The sequence below is a fragment of the Eublepharis macularius genome, chromosome 4 (assembly GCF_028583425.1).
Source record: "Eublepharis macularius isolate TG4126 chromosome 4, MPM_Emac_v1.0, whole genome shotgun sequence".
Taxonomy (NCBI): domain Eukaryota; kingdom Metazoa; phylum Chordata; class Lepidosauria; order Squamata; family Eublepharidae; genus Eublepharis; species Eublepharis macularius.
The window spans coordinates 110,552,804-110,568,946 of NC_072793.1; positions in this window are offsets into that span (position 1 = coordinate 110,552,804).

Sequence of the window (16,143 nt, forward strand, 5' to 3'; positions counted from 1 at the left end):
GACTAAACAATGTTATGCCTATTTAGTAAATGGAAAACATGCCTGATTTGGCCTCACCTAATTGATAAAGCTAATAAAGAAATCCGAAGGAATACATTCACTTGGATTTTTCAGGCCTACACAGATACAAGTTTCCTAGTACTGGTATATGGACATTTGAAGTGGACAGAGGTACTTCATGAACAGCATGTCATTTCTTTGAAACCTTTTTTGCTCTAATACTTGCAATGGAACAGGTGGGACAATTATGCTAATTGCTATATCACATCACCCAAGCACTAAAGTCGTTTTGATAGATCAGAAGAGCACCCAGGCTCTATTATTAGTTAAAGTGCATCCTTTCAATTGGCATGGAAATGCTGTGCATGTGTCAATAAACCAACTACCAGCTGCTTGCAAAGGAGCAATCTTATAACTCTTAAGTGAAGGTGAGTCAGGTGGTGGCCACTGCCAGAAACAACCTGGGTCTTTTACTAAGTTTGTAGAAAAATCTGTCTTCTCTGGTTCAGTCTCTGGATTAAAGTATCTGCAAATGAGGCCACACTGAAAATTAGATATATTGATGATTATGAAACAAACAATCCTGTTTTTCAAAATGTCAGGGATTTTTAATTGCAAAATGAACAAAAAAGATAAGACCCTTACCACTTCCAAAAAATAGCAAACATTTATTCTTGCAAGGTAATTGGCAAGCGTAGAAACACTGAATTTTTTTCAAAGTAAACCCCAAGAAGGTTCAATAGCACTTTAGCAGCCCATGTGGGATAGTTTCACACTGCAATTACATTTTAAGTGTCAGTGGGGGGGGGGGGTGTCACAAAAATCAGATACTTTAAAAGTTGGAAAAGGAACACAGAAAATACTGGAATGCAATGCCATTATCTGAATGGTCCATAAAAACTAAGTGAACAAATCATAGCAACTGCAGGTTAAATGGCGATTGTGTAATTATCATAATTGGCAAACAAACTGATAAAGAGTAGTGAACACTCTGTACTCAGATAGCAGGTAGTGTATTGTAAGACAGTAGAAGAGAGAAATAAAATTGATTCCAGATGTAATTCAGACTGTACTGATATTGTAATGAAGTTACAGGTGTACCAGATATAATCTGACATCTTCGTATCATACAGATTCAGAAATTCTCCTCACAGAACTATTCAACACTGCCGCTACCCGAGATGGTAAATCTTAACAGTAAATCCAAGGCTCAAAGAACGTGCTCTTCAGTGCCTGATACACAAGGGGAGAAGAATCTGAACTGTTATTGACACCGTTGTCTGTATATCTGTTGAAGTATTTAACCTGGAACCTGAACGATGCTCTTGCGATGAACCTTTCTGATAGGCTAAACCTGACAAGGTGATATATACCAGAATGGTTTCCCTATTTTCAATTATTAAATGTTACCCACTAGTTATTGTATGGAACATCTCACTTTCTGCTCACTCACCATGGTTCTCTTTCCCTTCTCTGACCCCTCCCATTGCTTTTCATCCCTTTCCTGCTCTCCTTCTCACCTTCCTTTGTCTGCCTCCTTTCCCACTTCAGCCACCAGCAACCTTTCCTCTATGGCCAGTTGTGTGGTGCTAGCTGAGCTGGGCCAATTGCATCATGGGGTACTGGTAAGTACTTGTAGGGGGTACTTCACTTTCCCCTGTATCACTTCCTCCGTACAATTTTGTGTTTCCCTGCTCCTTGCAGCCTCTATATGCTCATCGTTCCCTACATCCTCTCCTTCAAACCCACTAAACAACTTATCTTATATCTGCCCCCCATCTTCATCTATATATCATTTATATACTGCCTTTCTCCACAATGGAGACCTAAAGCAGCTTACATCTTTCTCCTGCTTCTATATCCTCACAACAACTCTGAGAGCAAGGTAAGGTTGAGTGTGTATGACTGGCTCAAAATCAACCAGTGAGCTTCCACAGCAGAGTGGTGTCTCAAACCTGGGTCTCCTGGATCCTACTCTGAAACTCTAACCACTACACTGGTTTGGGGGGGGGGGTGTCTGTTGTTGAAGAGTAGCAAGCAGCTAGGCCTGGGTCAGTCATGCAAGTCATGTAATATTAAGCTGCCTGGAGGTTGATGGCAGGGCTAGTCTTGATGAGTCCTCCCTCAAAGGTCAAAATACCTCTTGAAAGGGCCCTGCCATCTTCCCCTGCCTTTTCCTAACAAGAAACCAACCCTGGAATACTGCCTAAACTGTTATGATTGCCTAGCAACAGTCACTGAGGGCATCTGGTTAAAGCTACAGGCACTCTTTTTATAATTTTGGGTTTCTTAAAAACTCTCCCCAATGTTTTGGGGATTTTTTTAGATTTCAGGTTTTTCTGCAAACCTGGGGCATTTTTCAGGTGTGTAGGAAGATCTGTCTTGTCTGTTAATGGCTCCAATATCCAGATTTCAGTATCCATGGATAAGGGCCACTTGGCTATTAGTATATTAGTTTACTTTGAATGTTTTGCTGGGAGTGCCATGCTTGCTCCATGTGAAGCTTCTTTCCTTGTAATCAGACTGTACAACTGAGTAACAGGTCCGTCTCAAACACTATCATCTACCTCAGAATTCTATCAACAAAATATTTAACAAGGAGAAACTTTAACAAGGAGAAATATTTAACAAGGGGAAACATGTCCAGAAGTGGTTGTTGTGGGTTTTCCGGGCTGTATTGCTGTGGTCTTGGCATTGTAGTTCCTGACGTTTCGCCAGCAGCTGTGACTGGCATCTTCAGAGGTGTAGCACCGAAAGACAGAGATCTCTCAGTGTCAAACTTGCGAGGTTTGACAATGAGAGATCTCTGTTTTTTGGTGCTACACCTCTGAAGATGCCAGTCACAGCTGCTGGCGAAACGTCAGGAACTACAATTCCATGACCATGGCGATACAGCCTGGAAACCCCACAACAACCATCGTTCTCCAGCCATGAAAGCCTTCGACAATATGTCCAGAAATGTTTTATATCTTCTATTTAATAGTGAGGGTGGCCCCACTTTATGGATCAAAATATCCACAAGGGGGAAACATAGGGAAAGTTGGCAGGACGGGGGGAGGAGGAAGAAAATAGACAGCCAGTGAAATATAAGAAGAGAGGGTGTTGAAAGGAATTTGGCCTCTTAAGGCAAAGAGGTAAAAGCAGAAGGAGGAGGTATCAAGGAAATAGGAGGACAGAAGGAATCAAGATTCCACTTTCCTTGTAAATCCTTGTGTGAATTTATTTTTAATTATATTATTTATTTTTCATTACATAATTGTGCCATCAAGTCACAGCTCACCTATGGCAACTCCATAAAGTTTTCAAGGCAAGAGACATTCAGAGATGGTTTACCATTGCCTGCCTCATTCTAATGAACATGGATGTCTTTAGTGGTCTCTAATGCAAGTACTAACCAGGGCTGACCCTGATTATTCTGAGATCTGATGAGATTGAGCTAGCCTGGTATATCCAGGTCAGGGCTCATTGCATAATATGTTGGGTCAAATATGGCTGGGCTGTGAATTATTATACTGATTATCATAAAAGCATAAAAAACATAAAACTCAGAGTTCTGGCTGAAAAATGAGCACCATATATTTGAACAAGTTCTACTTCACTTCCCTGTGAACACGAACACATACACAGACATAAAGACACAATTAATCGTAGTTAAATGAAGTAAATTATTACAAAAACTAAATGACAAAAGTATCCCTTTCACTTCCATCACATCCTTTATTTGGGTAGGAGTAGTGGCATGCACTCATAATACAAAGACATAAATATATATAAATATAAAAAGAGAGGAAGCTGATTCAAAGTGCTCAAATAATTTTTTTATTATTCTTCATTAGGAACAGCAAGGAAAATTACTAGAAAACCAATAGGACTCTATCAAAACATTTGATCCTGAAATAACACAAGGTTCAGATTTGTTCAAAGACATCTGCTTGCTGAGCCAGCAAGAAATAAAGGGAAGTAGTTTGCCAGTGTCTGTGTTTTAACTGTGGGTTCTAAGTAGTTAAAAAAGTACACATCAAGACATTTTGACAGACTCTAATCCTGATGATACTGTACTGTGTTGTAAAGAAATGCTAATGGGGACTTTTGTGAACGAAAAGCACAACAATCTCAACATACATGCTCTTCATCTTTTCCCTTGGAAAACAAGCAGTAAAATGCATTAAATTTCATGTCACGCTTGGCCTGAATATAAAGCTGGTTCTTTGAAAGGCCATTTTCCTTTGTCTCAGAATTCACAGGCTTAAACAGCATAGTAACTTTGGGATGTGTTGTAGCTTCTGCATTGTGATGCTCAGTGAGCTGCGTTCAGCTGTTGTATATTCATTTATGGGATTCAGTAGCCAGCAGCAAATGAGAGCATAGTTCTCTAAGCAGACATTAAGAAAAAGCTATATTGAATAAGCTGAGAAACTATAGTGCAGCTCCTCTTAAAGAGTGGTTGCCTTGGCAATCAGTGATGCAGAAGAAAGGATTCAGTAAAATGTTGGTGAGAGAGTTTATAAATACAACATAAGCTTGGAGTTCACTAATTCTGGCCTACATGTTAATGAAATACACTTGAAAAACAATAAAGATGATAAGCAGCCCAGGTTATCCCCTCATAACTATTTACATAAAGAAAACGTAAAGACAGATTTTGTTACTCTTTAAAAATATTTGACTCAAAATGAGAATTTTGAGCTTTTTTGCTTAGAATTTTTTCAATAGATTTTCAATACAGATTTTCACTAGAAAAAAGGTTACTTTTTCAACATACTGAACAACCATTATGACTAAAGGGAGAACAATTAATGAGTTACAGGTCTTCTCCTACAGTGAAAGCATAATATGCAGATAAAGCAATTTAAAAGTCAGGAAAAGCATCTGTTTAAGACCAAGGTCTACGGAATTTCATGAATACAGCAAAAAATTTAAGACTATCAGAATTAAAACCTCAAGGCATTTGAACAAAGGTATAATAAGATTATATTTGCATGACTAGGGGAAACTGCTTTAAAGGAAATGCTATTATTCAATAAAAAAAATCTTATACATGAAGAGGACTTGAAGAGGCAGAGTGCAAAAAATGAGTAGAGCTTAGCTTTGTTTGATAACCCACCTCCATGGGCAAAAGGCAGAAATATATCATATTTCATGAGTCAATGTATGACAATGAGTGTACAGCATCCTCTTCTAAGATTGTCCAAGCAAATCTACTTCCTCTGCCACCATTCATTTTGAGAAATTAAAGCCCATGAGGATATATTTATCACAAATGACAAACCACTTCTGTGAATTTCTACAGAAATGCATTATTTGTTGCGAGTGACTTCTCCTAATTGATGTACGCTATTCACAGTGCATCTCAAACATATTTTTGCTAGCTTGTTTACTGTTTTGAAACATAATTTAACAACATTAAAAATAAATATAGTTTTATGTAACTATAACTTTCAGTGTACAATAAATGATTGTTATTTGTTTATCCAGATATAAAGCATAAATATATATTTAATTATATAAGCAGGTTCCTGGGTTTTTAAAGGAAGGCTTTGGATATCAAGTTTTAAATAGACTTAATTTTTATTGCTGGATTTATCTTCTTCGTTACTTTTTAAGATGTTTATTGTCACTGTTAACTCCTATAGGTTTCCCCATGGATGCCAACGTTTGGAAGAAAGGTAGTTTAGGAATATTCTTAATACCAGTTCATATAAAAAAAATCCATAATAGTTAGTCACCCAGGGAGAGAGAAGATTCATCTACAAATTGAGGGAAACCTCTAGATTTTCAGGAAAATCCAAGTTTTTTTTTAAAAGTGATTGTTTTTTAACCCACTCCCAAACTGCTTAAGTGATAGTTGCTCTTGCATAAACATAACTTACAGAAAAGATTAGATCATTTGATGCAGCATCACAAGTTCTCAGCTGCCACTTGAGGAGTTACCTAACAACCCCAATAAGCATTGCTAGAATAGTGGCAGTAGCAATGTTGAGGGGTGTGGGGGGTGATGGTGGAAGCAGCAAGGAAGGAGTACAAGAAGGTGGTCGGGGGGAGGATGGACGTGTTGCGGGGCTTACTTTCTTTAAATTATATTCTGGAAGTTGTTAAGACTGTAAATAAAGTGTAAAATCACTGGCTATAAATTAGCCAACTATTTTGTAACATGCCAGATAGCACAGATACTCTTATATAGTGTCTGATATTTAGGGCCTACTGATATCAGATTTGACCCTAGAGGTCATTACCCTCCCACTTTTCCAATCCTTAGGTTTATTATACCTGTAGTTTTGATCTTGCTATGATTATCTATGCCATATCACTGTAATGTGGAAGGTTGGAACAAATGGATCTGAAGACTGAAGCAACTACACCTGGTCTAAAATACTATAGAAACATTACTGAAGATACCATGTAAACATCTCTACAAGCATCTTGCAAGATATGTATTGGCTCAGAGTACAATTGAAAGAGCAGTTTCTGGAAGTATAAAGTGATGGTTTGAGTCCAGGATATCTTGAAGGCATGGCTGCTTCCATATGATCCTTGAACCTATTGCTCAATATTTATCAGAGGTACCAATTAAAAGATTTACATCGGAGCACAGAAGAATTTTGAATCAAGTGATAACAATACAAAAAATGAACTATGCTTTAAAAAAACTTAAGGCGAATAAAGCAGCTGGACCAGATGGCTTGACAGCAACTTCTTATAAATGCTTTGAAGAAATATTAGCAATACTGTCGCAAAGAGTAACGAATGAAATACAAGAGAGGTATACACCATCTATTTGGCGAGAAGCAAATATAACTTTAATATATAAAGAAGAGAATGACCCATTATTACCACAATCATATAGACCAATCTGATTATAAAATGTGGATTATAAAATGTTTATAACAATCATGGTCAAGAGATTAAGAAAATGCGTTTCAGAGTTAATTCAAGAAGATATATGAAAGATAATGTTAGATACTTGTTGAATGCAATTGAATATTCAAGGAGAAAAGGAGAAAAAATGGGATTTATGTTCCTGGATGTAGAGAAAGCTTTTGACAACATATCTTGGTTATTTTTAATGAAAGTTCTACGAAATATGAATTGTGAAACAAAATTTTAAAATTGAATGCAAAGTATTTATATAAATATAATTTTAATAAATGTTTCTTCAACTGAAAAAAATGAAATAGCAAAAGGAAATTTACGGGTTATCCAATAACACTGCTATTATTTATTTCAGCAATGGAAATATTGGCTATAAAAATTACACAAGATATCAGGGTTTCTGGACTAAAAAAAAGATAAAGAAGAATATGTTACATCTTTGTAAACTTGCGTTTATTTACCCTGCAGCATTGTTTATGAAATTTTCCTTGATACTGACTGTACCACTCTCACACTGTGTAATCCACCTTGAGTCTCAATGAGAATGGTGGACCATAAACTACATAAATAAATAAAAAATAAATATAAGATGAAAAGTTATGCGGACAATGTCATTACATCAGTAATAAACCCAAGAATATGGTTTCAATGCCAAAATAGAATAAACCTGCCAACCTTCTTCATGGCTTTGTCCGGCATGCCTATGGGACCGCCTCCCTCCCTATGTTCCTCCACAGCAGCTTCGCTCATCTGAACAGGGTCTTCTGGAAGAGCCAGGCTGCACACGGGTGAAATCAGTAGCAGCCCGTACATGGGCTTTCTCTGTGGTGGCCCCTATCCTGTGGAATGACCGGCCTGAGGAAGTCAGAAGAGCCCCCACTCTCCTGGCTTTTCATAAATGATGCAAAACCGAACTATTCAAAAAGGCTTTTTACTCAAATGGGAAGACTGTATTGTAGGAATGGGGTCTCAGATGCTTCGCTAACGAGTTAGGGACCATAGATTTGTCACTATATTGCCTTACATATTATCTGCTGGTTTAAATAATTACTCCTATGTACGACCAGCTTTCCATGTTGCCTAATGTTAGTCCTAGAATTGATTATGTTCCGCTTCTGTATTTTTTCTACTCTGTATTGGATTCTTGCTAATACTATGTCTTTTAAACTTGTATCTATTTACCCTATGGCATTGTTTACGGAAATGTCCTTGATACTGTATTGAAATGTACTTGATACTGATTGTACTAATCTCATACTGTGTAATCCACCTTGAGTCTCAGTGAGAAAGGCGGACTATAAATGACACAAATAAAACCTTGCCATTGACATCCCCAGTTGATGTTTATTGTGACAAAAGTACAAGAAAGAAATTTGACCACATAACCTCTGAGTATATGATGGATAAACAAGGAAAAATAAAATCCTGGCAAGCAGTTCAAGATAAAGGGAAAAACGTTCTGTAGTTGTTATATCATCAAATGGTATGTAAATCAAAAGAACAAATAGCTAAAGAAGGGGGATGACTAAGAAAGAAAATGACTTTTGAGCAATTATTCACTGGAGATTTAAGACACCTATTTAGAAAAATCTATAAAATGTTACTGCAATGTGACATTGAAACAGAGCAAGTAAACAACTGTATGATAAAATGGAAGCAAAATTTTGGAGAAAACATATACGTGAGTCAGTGGGAAAATCTGTGGACTAAAGAAATTAAGTTTACTGAGTGTCAAATATTAAGACGGTACAAAAGAGTAATACGTACCTATAATAAAAATGTTATTTGTTGATAAAAATGTTATTAGATATGGAAAAGATAGATGGAAGGTAGATGGAAAAGATAGAATAAAGGTATTTAAAAATAAGTGAAATATTAAAAGTAAATTTAAGCAAGCTCCATATAAATGTACGATATTGAATATAAATGATTATAGTTTATATTTTATGTATGGTTATAGTTTATATTTTATGTTTGTATGTTGTTAATTGAACCTGTTGTTCATTAAGATGCACTTCAGATGCCCTTCTCTGAATCGTTCCGCTTGATGAGGACAGGAAGCCTCCCAATCTCTTGGCAAACTATGGAAAACTGAATTATTCTAAAGGACATTTTTACACAGCCTATGTCATAACAGAATGGTCAGGAAGATCCTCTAATAAAGGAGAAAGAACTGCAGACTATACTACTGTGTATAGTATCTGTTGCTTTATGTATTATCCTATGATGAAATTTCTGCATTGCTTAACATGATACTTTGATGTTTTGTTTGAGATTTCTGCTTCATTCAGATTTCCTCAATCCTAACATTACATTGCTTTTTGGATGTCCCAGTCTAATGATTGCAGTGACTTACACTATGTAATCCACCTGGAGGCTCAGTGAGAGAGACGGACTATAAATAATGTAAATAAATAGATAAATAAATACCCCAAAGATAGGAAATTGGGCAGGTAATCCTTTCCATGCCAGACTTCTCAGGTTCCACCATGAGCTTTTCACGTTCTATTTGTATACAGTCATATTCAAGAGAATGATGCACATCTTGATATTGATGTTATTCATCAGCACTTTGCTGCTTTTGATGAGATTGGAGGAGCATATCCATCTACAATCTGACCTAATGCATTAAATAAGCACACTGGTTTGAGGTAGAGTTGGCCCAGTTGCTCTGCAACTGGCAGGTGCACCCTCTTCTTCTCAACATTTACCCCCTTATCAACAATTTCAAGCCTTTTTGCAAAAGAGCGCAAAGGGGAATTGTACCAGGTAGGGGTGAAAATGTTCATGAAATGTCCCCCCTCACATACATTTTGACGCAGCCCTAAATTACCATTACCATAGCACCAAGGATTGAAATTAATCTCGGTCTTCATTTCCATTTAAATCTTTGTATCTATAGACAGATAAAACTTTCCAGACTGTACAATTACTCAGAAATAGTGTCATGCTTTCCCCAAATGCTGCCTGCTATTTTAGTTCAGGTCATCATGTGCTCTGGTATGCTAAATTTACAGGAAAGGCGTCACTTCAGACAATCACTAAAGCTAATGTTATTTGAAATTTAATACTTGAAAGTATTTTCTTTTGTTAAGATAATATTTTTCCTCAAGATATTATTTTGTAATTTCTGTAGTTTGTCCAATGCTACTTGTTCCCATAGGTTGATCGGTCCAGTCTGATTTACTCTTCCATAAGTTGTCCTTCTATATTACGATACAGCTATATGGAGAAAACTAACTGAGGATATCCATGGTTATTTGAATGAAGATGCCTTAAAATAGAGCCACATATATAGGTTGGGGCAGAAAGATCGCTATAGCTGAGCTCACAGAAGGATAAATATTGGGTCACATGGTAAGTTTTTGACAACTGTGATATTGTATAGAGCATGTTAAAAGAACTATACATCTTCCTTTGCTTTTTAAAAAACATATGCAGCATACCTGAGTGGATCAGTTGAAAGACTGCTTCTTGTTTCCAAGGAGGTCCTGAGATAGTTGTAAAAGAATAAAATTAATAATATTAACACATAACATTTGACAAGCTTACAAAAGATGCCCTATCAAGCCTCTAGTATTAACATGTTTAAGGAACAATTTTTGAGGAAAGTTTTTTAGCTTTTATTAGGAGGGAATTGCATGCTTGTAATTTAACACTATGGAAGTGTACTTTTCTCTAGGAAAAATTAGATATTAATCCAATGTAGATCTTTTCTCAAAAAGAAATAAGCCAAGGAGTCTCTCTCTTACATGGTTACATACTCCCGGTATATTAGACATGCTTGGCATAATCACAGATCAAGAGATGGGTGGGGGAACTAATCCTTGGCATAAGAGAACGGTCAGCAAAATAACTGACATGGGCTGGCCACATGTGCAGCCCTCACAGGCACTAGCTGTCTCAATTTTGTAAATGTTCCACATGGAAGAACCCCTACTGGCTTCAAAACACTGAGGGATCAGAGACAGAAGCAGAATATGAATTAATTGATCATATCAAAGAAAATGTCAACTGGGGTCATTATGATTTACATATACACACGCACAGATGGGTGAAATTGCCTCTTTCATCTTTATATATCCAATATGAATAAGAACCTGAACAGAATAGGCAAATAAGCCAATTTCCTTTAATGAGTCAAGAGAAAAATCTTACTTGCAGACAAAGCATGGGCAATGTATTTCTCAGCTCTTTTCAAAGAGTTCTTTCCAATCAGACAACAGATTTACTGTTGTGTTGCAATGCTTCACACTTCCTTACTTACATGGGAAATCTGTAGTTCAGATTATTCTGCTTGATATTGGTATTATACTTAATCATTTAAAATGTTATGTGAACTTGGGGACTCTAATATTTCTGGTTTTTATAACAACAGTGATATTATGATTATCTCTATTTTACTATGCTTTTAATCAACATTGCAATCTGCCTCGAGTCTTTTTTTGAAGAAAGGGAAACTAAAATGTCATAAAGAAATAAATAACAATCTTAATAAAATGTACTGAAGAATGTAATTAAAGGATGACAGATTACCAATAATTTTGATTGCTTTTTCTTTACTAACATTTACACTCTGATGGCAACCATTTATCTTAGAACTCCTTTTTGCAATGCTTTGCAACAATGAAATGATGAATGAGTTTTATCAAACGTTTCAAAACCCATGTTCATGATATCCCAACTGGGGAGAAAAGTTGAATATAAGTTAATAAATGTATCTTTTGACATTCTTGAACCTCAATTAATATATTAATAAACTAATGTAGCTGAAGTTAGAATCATAGGGGAAATGTTGCACATAGGAGGCTGCAGTTAGCTTCCTATGCAGTTTAGCTATTTCCTCTAGGAAAAGGTGCTCTGACAATTTTCTTTCCAAGTGGATACCTTTTTATAGTGCCTGAATTGATTATACTTGCCTATAACTATATGTATATGTCAATTTACTTTTATTTTATTTAAAAAAAACTATAGGCGTGATGTCTTCGATATTATATTATGCAACCAATACCATTTTATCTTTTGATAATCCAGTTATAATTAGAGTGCGCACTAGAAAAACTATCATTTCAATTCCATATCATAATTTAAGATAAGGAGGGTACATAGGTTTTAAGAATTCTCAGAAATCCTGTTGTAGTATGATGAAGACTCATCAGTTTCCATTTGCATTTTCATTAAGATTGGATCTGATATCTGCACATTATTTTCCATGGTGGATTTTCCCGAGCAAGCATTTTTTCACCCAATGGTATCAAAATATCATAGAAACTAGTTCACCTTCTCTTCTAAAGACTCCTCAAGTTTCAATTGAACAAAGAAACCTGATTTTATGACATCTTGAATAAAGTGCCCCAGCCATCTTTTCTGCATAGTAGACAAAAGGCACAAAAAGTCTATCGGGTTTTTGGAACAGTATTTTTTTTAAAACCAAACTTAGTAACTGTGAGTGCACACAATCCTTCTAGTGTGCACCTGCCCATCCTTCCACTCATGTTGTGGAGGAAAGGGAGCATACCTATCCAAAGCTAAGCAACGATACCCCCAAATCACTAATCAATCTACAAAAATATGAAAAACGTGTAACCAACTAAATAAAGGCAACCAGAAAAGTCAACAAACCAAGAACAAACCCTCAATGAAAAGCAAAATACTAACTCAAATACGTAACAAAGGAAAGGCAGAAGATCAAAAACAGAACCCAAAGCAACAATGAAAGTACCACCTCTCCCAAATTCTCCCCCTTACTAACCTTCCTCTAAGAGAAAAAGAAGGCAGAAAGGCTAGTTAACAGTAATATTAAATTAATCAGATCAAGAAGCACCATCCAAGCAGGATCCAGCCAGCCAGGGTCTAGTGTAATCCAAACAAGGCATCTCTTCCAAGATGCAAAGAGCCATGAACACAGCACATATGCATCACACATGTGGGGCCAAACTGCCAACATTATGGAGGGCTGCAGTTTAAAATTTCCCTCCCCTCCAACAAAGACTATGTGATTTGTCAAGGCAATTCACCTGATCAGTTGCAGGGCTAAAACTGGCTAAAGGTAATGCTGTTTTCCAGGAAATGGGAGAAACAACTAGGAAAGCAGATTTTAATACACAATATTAAGAGATCTGGAAGCTATTCTGGAAAACTTTTGCCTCAGATATATCCTACCCAATCTGATGCTGGATAATGCAATGACTTTTAGAGTGAGTACTATCATTTGCACTCCCCCAGTTACAATTCCTCTATATAGAAATAATATTAAGAGAAAATGTTCTAATGTCTAATTTTGTATGCCAAGTATCCATCCATCCATGCATAGAAAGCATACAAAGTTTTCTCATGTTCCTCTTTGTTCCTGCAACCTTCTTCTGACTCCAGAAAGGATCATTCTAGGGATTGTGAGTAGACATGGGCACGATCCAAAAAATAATCCCGATTTAGCTGATCGTGACTCCACGGCGCCGCCAAACCCCGGTTCCCGAACCTCACCGATCAAGTTCCGTTTCCGGTGCAGAATCGGGAATCGGGAAGGCTGATGCGGGAGGGCGCCCCGTGGTTTCCAGCGCTAAAGGAATGGGGGGTGATGGTGGCCGCTGGGCCCAGCAGGCCCGGGGAGGCGGCAGTGAGCCGCCTCTCCTGCGGGGGCGGGAGGTCTGGCTGCTCGCCGGCGGCACCCCCCATGTGCCCGGCCGCTGGGCCAAAGTGGAGTGGGGCGTATTCCCCGCCAAGGAAGGGAGGTGGTTGAGGAGATTCGAGGAGATTCGAGTGCCCATGGCTACAGAAGAACACCCCCTTCCCCCACCCTCCCCTCTCTTCTCCCAAATGGACGAGACGGGCGCCCGCTTTTCTGGCTGCTCCGTGGTTGGAAGGAAGCCCTGCTGATCAAGGAAAGCTGGGCTTCCATTTGCGTTTCCAGGGTGACAGAAGGAGGGCAAACAGCTCCGGCATTCCCCAGGCTCCATTTCCATGGGGCTCCGTTCCCTCAGGAACAGATGGCTGGCACCAGACTGTCTGCAGACTGCAATCCCGAACGTAAACCGATCGATCCGATAGAGACCCGATAGAACGCCCCACCCAAGCACTGAACCGGGAGCCGTGGACGGAACCGATCAGCCCGGTCCCGATGGCGCAAACGCCAAAATCGGGGCAATTTTCAGCCCATAATTCTGATCGTGCCCATGTTTAATTGTGAGATCTATATGGAAGAACAGCTATGCAGGTCAGTGGGCTGGAATGAGTGACAAGCAGAAGAGTGCAAAATGAAACAAATGAGCTAGAAATACACCCAAAACCATTGTTTCATTTCATTAAAGAAGCTTCAGGAACAGTTAACCAAATGTGGGAAATCTAATTATCACAACACCCTCCCACAAAAAAGTTTGTGTGTTTCATTTCAATTCAGGTCTTACCTCGCAGGGGCAGCATTGACAAGCAGGCACTGGACCCACACGACAGCATCTTTTCTTGAACAGTATTCTCTAGTCAGATCCCAAGGGTAAAGAGCCCTTACATTATTGATGAATTCTGTTGGTGGGAAGGGGGAATGTGTGCAATGCACAAAAGTGCATTTTTTTCCTGTTGCCTCCTGGACAATGACATTGTCTCCCTGCCAATCAGGTCCTCGCAAGGGGAGTTTCCTTCCCGCCTATCAATGTTGGAAACATTTGGAAGGGGAAATGTACAGACTTCAATCATAGACTGCAATTTTAAAGACACTTTCCTGGGAGTAAGCACTATTGAATAATATGGAATAATATAGATCTGTATGGGGGTTGCATTTTGTTGCATTTTGGTGTGTTTTGCGGCGCTGTCTGGGCACTGGTCTTTCTCCCTATCACCCCTATCAAGGCACTTGGATGGTCATTCACTGTGAGGAAAAGTGCTGCTGGGGGGTGCAAGTGGTCTGTCCAATCAGTCAAATTTGATAAAAGCTCTGGAAGACTCCAATCATTGGCTGCAATTCTAAAGACACTTCTCTGAGAGTAAACAGAATTTAATAATATGGGACTTACATCTGAGTAGATCTGTTTAGGATTGCTTCCACCACCATCCTGTGAGCCATTCACCTACTATGCCCTTTCAAAAACAATCCTGCCTGTTCACAGCAAAAGGAAAATGTACAGGGGAAAAAACAGGTCTGTTTAGATTAGTGGGCTATTCAGACAATCATGCTGCCTGACTGCATTTGGGCGATGGAGATTGATGGAAATTGATTTCAGGCCACCACCCTATTGTGGGAACAAAAGTGCAAAGCACAAGGAAACAAGGCATCAACAAGCAACAACTGGATGCAAAGTTAATAATTTATTGGCACTATAGAAAAAGCAAAAAGTGAATATAGAGCAGGATTGTTTTTAAGGTTGCCACTGCTCAGCTACCCCTTTGCCAGCCATTTTCCCACCATAGTGTGTACCCACCAACACAGTCCATTGTTGTTGTGTGTGAGTGTTTAGTGTAACTGAGGAAAAACTTGGTGGCTTGATGTTTTAGAGAGAGGACTGTGTTCTGTGCAATTTTGGTATAATTAAGTGCACGAACAACTGCCCCAAAGAGCCTGGAAGCCCTCATTGCAAAGAACAGGGCCATTTTTTTCCCTGTACACTCTCCTAGTGAAAAGTTGATGAACCCTTTCTTCAGTATAGCAGCACTTACTGAAGAGGAAGATGGAATGATTTCACCCCCTTGTTCCTCCTCTCTCCAGCACCAATGTAGTTATTCCTTAGCATGGGAATAATTTCTCCAGAGAGTTGGAAGGGGGTGCTGGAACAAAGAATGCAGGGAAATTCCATATTCCTTGCATGAAGTGGTAGGATACACACAAGTAACACTAATATGTTGATTATTTGATCTTTAATTCTCATATAAAATGTGTAGATTTCTTGCACAAGAGGTAGAAAAAATACCACAAAACAGACTTCTTTTAGGTAGAAAATATTTATTCAACACAATCACATAACTTTAAATCAGCTTTCAAGCATTTCCCCCTCCCTTTGTATGCATTCAGCCGAGTCTAGGAGTTATGAATAGTGATTAATTTTGAGGAGATGTCTTACATATGTCTTCTTGAGGTTCTTTGTTAACTTGACAACTGTAAAGGATGAACTTAATTTACTTATAATTAAGTTTCATTTAACACAGCCTTCATCTGGAAGTGTCATCTGGTCTCTGAATATGGTAGTGTTTTGACTTCAACAGAATATTTTAAAAACTGTATTAAGAGGTTTCTATCTTGTTCCTATATTTAACCCCTCTCCCAATCTCTTTATGGACTGACAATGT